Consider the following 7,386-nt stretch of genomic DNA (forward strand, 5'->3'; position numbering starts at 1 on the left):
CCTCCCCGGCGCTGCCCGCCCGCCCGCGGGCGCTGAGGGGCGGCGGCCGCCGCCCGCCAACCCGCGCCCTCGCCCACAAGATGGCGCCGCCGCCCCGCCCGCGCGTGGCCGCCCGGCCCCGCCACCGCCCGGCCCCGCTCTCGCCCGCGGCCCCGGCCCCGGCGAGCGGCGGCGGCGGCTGCGTTCTTTCTCTTCGGGGCAGGGGGATGCTCGCCCGCGGGGTGCTCTGCTCACGCAGAACGCGGGTGCGGGGCCAGGCTCCCACAGGTCGCCCAGAAAATGGAGCGTGTGAGAAGCCCGCGCTGTGCCGGGCCCGGCCACCCTCTCCCTCCCTCCCTGCCTCTTGCACCCACCGCCGCGGTCCCAGGCCACCGCGGAGCTGCCGCGTTTCCCACCCGGTACGTCAGCAGCCCCACAGCCGTAACCCTGGAGAGAAACGAGCACAACTAGGATCCATTTAAGGCGAGATTAATTCTAATTAACCGTAACCAACAACCCGAAGAACAACGTTTGCTCAGCAAGCCGCAGATAACTGCCGCAGCGGCTCGCCGGTCAGGCGGGAGCGAGCAGAAAGACGGGGTGTGGAACGGGAAAATAAACCTCACTGCAGGCTCTGGGCACGCAGCCCTGCTGCAATGGGGTGAATCCACCCCCGCTCCCTGCCCGCCGCCCTCCTCAACCCCTCTGCTGCCCGAGGCCGCTGTCCCCGCAGCCGCTGGGACCCCACAGACCCCTCTCGCCCCACCGCCGGCAGCTCCCCTCGCAGCCGCCTCCAGCAACGGCTGAGCGCCGGCGGCCACATCACTTCTGCTGGGGCCTTTTCGGGGCTTCGGCCCCCCCAGCCACACGGGCGAAGCGTGGGCAGCGTCGCCTCCAGCGCCTGGCAGCATCTGCCCCGGCCGCTCGCAAGCTGTCCCTCCTACGCCCAGGGCACTCTGGAAACTCCTGCCAGCGCTGGCGAGGAGCGCGGTTTTATTATGAATGGTACTTCTCAGCTCGCGGAGGCCTCCTGGCACCGCGCGTGGGTGCTTTCCACCACCAGCAGAGCCCAGGCACCTATTTCATGCCACTAAAACAGCGATGCTGCGCTAGTCGAGGCTCCGGCGACGGTGTTCAGCTCGCTGTGGTTGCCTCAGCAGGGGCAGGCTCAAATCAGTGCCTCCACGAACAGCAGCTGCTGTGAGCGCCCCGGCAGCGCGCCTCGCCAGCCCCCGTGGGAGTACGAGAGCGGGAGCCACGGGCGCACAGCCCTCCCACGACCACGGGATGTGCCACCAGTCCCCAGCTGCCACAGCCGGGCCAGCCCAAACTGTCTCACATTAGCAGCAAAAACGCTGGGAGCGGGATGCTGGGCAGGAGCAGGACACGCTTCCTTAAAACAGGAGCCCCCAGCCCCTCTCCTCGCCAGCTGCACATCTTGAGGTGTGCACATCATGCCCCGAAATCCTGGGTGAAGGGCTGCGCATCCTCTCCGTCAGGGGCGAAGGGTGGGAGGCTGGTGGGTCCGACTGGGGCTGGGTCCTGCGCGGGGCAGATGCAGGGAGGATTGCGTCGGACAAGGCGGCAGCGGCTGCGAGGGAGCTGCAGGATGGGTCCCTGCCATCGGCGGCCTCGCCAGATGGCCCTTCTGGCCTCATCTGCACAGGAAAGCTGCTCCGGCCTTGCCAAGCCCTGCTCCGAGCCAGCCGGTTGTGCCAGCCCCAGCTCCCCACACCCTGGCCGGGAGCAGCTTCTGACTGCCACCGGGTACCCAGGCCTGCCCCACGGCTGCCTTCAAACCCAGGCTCCTTCCCCCAAACTCGTTCAAGGAGACCCTGCACCCTGTTCCCTCCCCTGCTCCTCCCCCCCAGCTTTTTTCTGGTTTGTTTGGGGTTTTTTCCCCCTTTCCTTTTAATGTCTTCCCTACTTTCTTTTTAGCTGCGACCCTTTCTGCAGCCTGCGGCGGCTTTCCAGCTCAGGGTGTTGGGAGGCACCACCTGCAGCACAGCAACAGCAACCTCGGGAACCAGCACGGACCCCCACAGAGGACACACGCGTGCAGTCACACCCCACTTTAGATCAGCACAGCTTTCCTCGTGCACACCAGGCCTCTGCCGGCTCCTGGGAGGAAGGCTGGGAAGGAATTAAGTAGCTAAGTATCTCACTGGCAGATGAATATTTCTCTTTTATTTTCTATTAATTCCTCGACTTTGCTTTTATCGTGAACTGTGGAGAATATGCAGGCAGATACAGCTGTTATAGCACACTCTCCTAGGGTGGAAAAACATCTTTTCGCCACCAGACCCTATTCTGGCTATCCAAACTAAATAAAGCATCCTGGCAAAAGCATTTGCTGGAAGAACAACCTCTCTGCTAGGATTTTTGCCAATATAGAAATCTGTTTCATTCTGTCTTCCGTCCCCACTCCCCAATTTCCCACCTGCCGTCTACATCGCTGGCTGACAGGACAAGGATCTAATGCAAGAGGATCATCACTGGATTTTGTTTTTCAAACCCTTGCAGAGCACTGCTGAGCGCACCAGGAGCAGCCAGGGCTGCTGTGGGGCAGGGGGAGACCTGGGAGGGTCTCTGTGGGCCTGGAGGTTGGGAACTGAGCCTGAAGCCACTCCAGCCTCCCTGGTGAGAGGGGTCTCTCCTGCCTGGAAAACCCTGTGATGGTAGATGTGGGTCCAACAGGGATGGGAAACGGGAAAGGAAACCCTGGAGTGCAAGAGGAAGCGTGTCCTGTCTGCACGGAGACATAACCTCGGCGAGAACAAGTGCATGGAGGTGGGACTAGGTGGATACCACAGCGGGGTTCAGTCCCCTTCTCCTGTGGCTAAATATATCTCCACTTGCTCTTTTTATATATATGTACATATATGTATATATATGCATGTATATACATGTACACACACACACATTTTATACCTAGCTACTAATACTTGCTGAGGTGTCCCCTAGGCAGCCCCCTTCTGTCCCCCCACAGCCCAAGTTGGGGGGGGTGGGCACAGCCATGCGGAGACCCTCTACCACAGCTGGGTCCCCGGCTTCTCCCGCAGACCCCCCTCTTCCCGCTCTGCACATGCTGGGGAGATCATTCCCCACCCCACTACTGCTTCCTTTATTATCTCTGCCCAGCTGTGGTTTATAAATTGTTTAAATCTTTTCTAGGAACAGATAGAGATCGCAGTTACCTAGAATCCAAAAACGCAGACAGCTTCAAATGCGGTTAGACTCTGCCCTACTTTCATTGAGCTGAGAGCAGGGCTCTGCCAAGGTGCTCAGGGGAGAGGAGAAAAGGAGACAAGGAGAAAAGAGAAAGACCCACCTCAGCAAACCGCCCCTTCCTCCATCCTCAGGAAACAAACCTAACCAGTCCCCCCAGGCCTGCTGCGCCTGTTCGAACCGCACCGCCTCACCGTGACGCGCAGGCGAGCAGGGCACAGAGACACGAAGCCTGGGAGAGATGCTCTCCTGCACCCCAGCACTTCACACAGGCGCGGGCATCTCCCCAAGCTGAGAGGCGTGAGGGTTTCGGCAAAGCAGGGCCATGGGGACAGCAATGCCGGGAGTGCTGCAGATTAAGAGTGAGATGCGTCGGTAGAGTTTTTACCATCCACATGCTCACCGGTAGCTTTTCCCCACACTAAGTTGCTCTGAGGCCCTGGGGAACTGCAGAAGTGGAAGAGCCGCCTGGGACTTCCCTCCCGTGAGAAATCCCCTCCCCGGGAAGTCCGCGCTGGGTTGCAGAGCTGCTGCGGGGCGAGCACAGCTCCTTCGCACCGTCAGGTTCCTCCGGCAGCAATACTCCCAGGAATCCGCAGGGATCCGGAAAGGGGCACTATGGAAAAAACGCCGTGAGGCCTTTTTCCTTCTCTCAGTGGTGCCAGCCCAGCAGGCCAGCCTGCAGACAAGGACGTGTGTTTCCCACGGCCGTTTTGCCTGGGGTCTGATTCCGATAACGCCGGGCTCTTCTCACAAGCACTGATGGTGCGCAGAGGAGACGGGACTCAGGTCGGGGGAGAACAGCCTGCAGACATGTACCTCCAGCTCTATGCCTTTCTCCAAAACAGAGAATATTTGCTAAGTGATTCCACCTATATTCCTCCAGCTTTGGAGCAGTACATAGACAGACAAGCCACTTGCAGCCACTGACATTTTAAGGGCGTTACTTAACCCCGCTGGGCAGGGCACGTATCAAAGCAAGGATCAGAGCAGCAGTGGGGTATTTTTGCTGGTGTTCTCACTAGTGGTAGCAACAGTGAGGCGTTTCAGGAGGGGGGGTTGCTGTAGTCCCGGCCATAAAGAGATGCTAAAGAAGGTATCGTCTGAAAGATAATACAGCCCAAGATCATTATGGTATTTATTAACACCATTTACAGGGACTGACTTGAACAGCCTTGGAAGGAAGAATGAAAAAATGCCAGCAAACACATTACGTTCTCCAGCAAGAAGTTTTTTCATCCTATTGAAAAGCTTTGTTAGAAAGAATGATGAGAATGGTAATAATAAGGCACTATAATTATACCTGATCCTTCTATAATCTCCCTCTCTGCAGAGTTTGGGAGCACTTTACTGCTATTATTGGATTTGAACAGTCCCATCTGGATAACATACGACTGATTTGTTTGCATGGCTTATTTTAGGTATTTCAGCACGTACATTAGAGCTGCCTTCGTATCTGGCCAATTCCCTACACAGTCTGTAAGAGCAGGAAAAGATCTTCAGCTTGTGCTCTCCTCCGCCCCGTCCTCCCATCCCAGTGCCTTGGAGAGCTCTTCACAGAAGCCCAAGGATAAAAGGAGCCATCAGTCCTTCGCCACGCAACGCAGTACCGCAGAACAAGGGTTACAACCTAGAGGATGGATACTACCTAGAACATCTGGATTTGCACCTGTATTATTTTAGGCTTGAGATTCAACAAATCCCAAAACAACCCCAGATGCACCTAAAAGTCTAGCGGCAAGGACCTGGCACATTCCTTGTGCTAATGTACACGCTCCACAGTCAGAACGGCTGCTGCCTTTCAGGCTGAAGCTTTCAAACGCAGGGGTCTGCTGCGTGCGCGTGTTCCTGGCGTGCGCAGAACTGGGGAAGGTGTGACGGATGCTGGTGTCTTTCCGGACTCGGCATTACTTGCAATGCCATCTCAGTTACAGCGACGCTGGCAAGCTCCTGCTGCAGCTTCCATTCACCCTGGTGTCTAAATGAGCGAGCAGCTCCATCAGTGTCAAGAACTTTGCTGGCCCCTTGCAGGAGCTCTCGGGTGCAAAGCTGAGCACTTGCTACTTCACTCTGCCAGGGCCAGGAGAAAACAGACACAGTTCGAAATAATTCAGCCCACATTTAAAAATGTTATTATAAAAAAATGAGATTAAAAAAATGAATAAAATCAGGATACAAAAACCATGGTTTACATGAACTGAACTGTTTTCAGTCTGAAATTCACAGCAATTTGTTGCTAGCTTACAGTACAGGGAACGTCCCTTTCAGACTGGATCCCCATAAACTTAACAAACACAAGTTGCCTAATTCTTTTACTGCTCTCACCGCTTCTTAAGGGATTTTTTTTTTCTCCTGTGAATTGAGCAGGGTTTTCTGCATCCCTTCCACTGCCCACCTGGCCTCACCAGCACGGACAGGCGGGGTTTCCAGGGCCTGCCCATCCCCAAGGCTGCAGGCACATTTTCTTGAGGAGTTTCAAAGGACTCCTTAGTCCTGCCTTAAGTTTTCCCCCAACTTCATTCTTCCACTTTGGAGCATTACATCCAGTAATTCATTCTCTTAGATTCTTCAGAGCTGCCTTTGTCAATTTGTTTACTTCTGGTTTATTTTTAAAAGGCAAACCCCCAATGGACATAAGCTCTCAAGTCCCTTTTGAAAATGCTGTCTTGTCTGTAAGTGCTTTGTTTGTGATCCTCTCCAATCCTTTAGGCTATTGTTTACGAGCTGGAAGGCATCTGCACTTGGGCTAATCATGCCGAATGCCAGCAATTCCCCCAGCATGATTTGTTGCACAAGCCAGTGGGAGCAGGGTTTGTTTTGATTAAGTTTAGCGTAGAAAACCCACACTTCCTCCCATCGGCCTGACAAAAGGGGGGGTGGGGGGGAGCGAATCCAAAATCTTCCAAGGGGAGCAACAATCTGGTCTTTGATTTCAGCAGCATCCGGGGCCAGCTCAAAGGTTGAGAGCTCTGACAGCAAGGGTGGTGTCTTGGGAAAGCAGGTAGCCCAGGAGCCAAAAAATCTTCCTTTCAAAGTGTATGCACATCGTTTGCTCTGGGTTGGACGAATCAAACGCAGATCGAAGGGGCTGCCAGTGCTATACTCTATTTTTCAAAGCTGTGCAGCTCCTTTCTGACATGAGGGTGGTCAGGCTGGGACATCCCAGCTCTACCCCAACCAGCACAGCTGGGCAGAGCTGTCCCAGCCATCACCTCTGGCTGACGCTGGCCTCCCCTGATGCCCTCAGCTGACAAGTCAGACTCTTCCACCCATTCTGGTCGATGGCGACGTTCTTCTCCCCAGCCTGTGCTGGTGCTTGCCTCAGGGCATCAGATGGGCATCGGCATTTTTCTGCTCACAAAAGCTGGGAGGAAGTGCCCGAAGGCTGCTCCCACTGGGGCTGCCATTAAACCGCTGCACACGGGTGGGTGTACGGGTCTGCCACGAGCAGACACCCCCTCTGCCTCGAGGGGCCCCAGCACGGGGACCAGGGGCTCCATGGGTGCCCGGAGCTCGGCACAGCTATCCCCTGCTGAGCTGCTGGCCTGCGCTGCACCCTGTGCTGTTGAGCCTAAGACCGGGCTTAGGCTGGCTTGTTCCTAGACCTCTGCCATAGCAGAGGTGTGCCCAGTGAGGCACAGAGCTCAAAGCTGCACCTGGATCCCACCTCTCCTGTTTCCCGGCTCAGCATTTCCAGCTCCAGAGCTGCTCCATTAATCACCAGTAATCCCTTTTTGCACCCGCAAAGAGGTTAGCATCTCCGGTGGCCTGTGGCAGGGACTTCCACAGCTTAAGCTATACGTCATGAGAAGAAAAGTCTCCTTTGTTTCTTCTGAGTCTTGCACTTGAGTATTTCATCGGATGCCTCCTCATTTTTTTTTAAGAAAACACACTTAGTCACCTACTCCACGGCGTTTAGGCTTCACAGATCTCTGCCGCAGACCTCAGCTGTCTCTTTTTCCTGGCTGAAAAGTCCTACTCTATCGAGTCAGCCCTTAGACGGGAAGCGTTTGGAAGCACTCTGCTTTTCCTGAATCAAAACCCCAGCTCCACCAGCCCCAGCTGAGATCACAAGGCAGTGGGGAGCGCACAGAGACCCGGGCGGCTCTGCAGGGAGGCATCAGGAGCCACAGAGTGGCTCTGCCGCATCTCCCTCTACTTTGACACCCGCACTCTCTT

Source organism: Opisthocomus hoazin, chromosome 8 (genome assembly GCF_030867145.1).
Source record: "Opisthocomus hoazin isolate bOpiHoa1 chromosome 8, bOpiHoa1.hap1, whole genome shotgun sequence".
Classification (NCBI taxonomy): Eukaryota; Metazoa; Chordata; class Aves; order Opisthocomiformes; family Opisthocomidae; genus Opisthocomus; species Opisthocomus hoazin.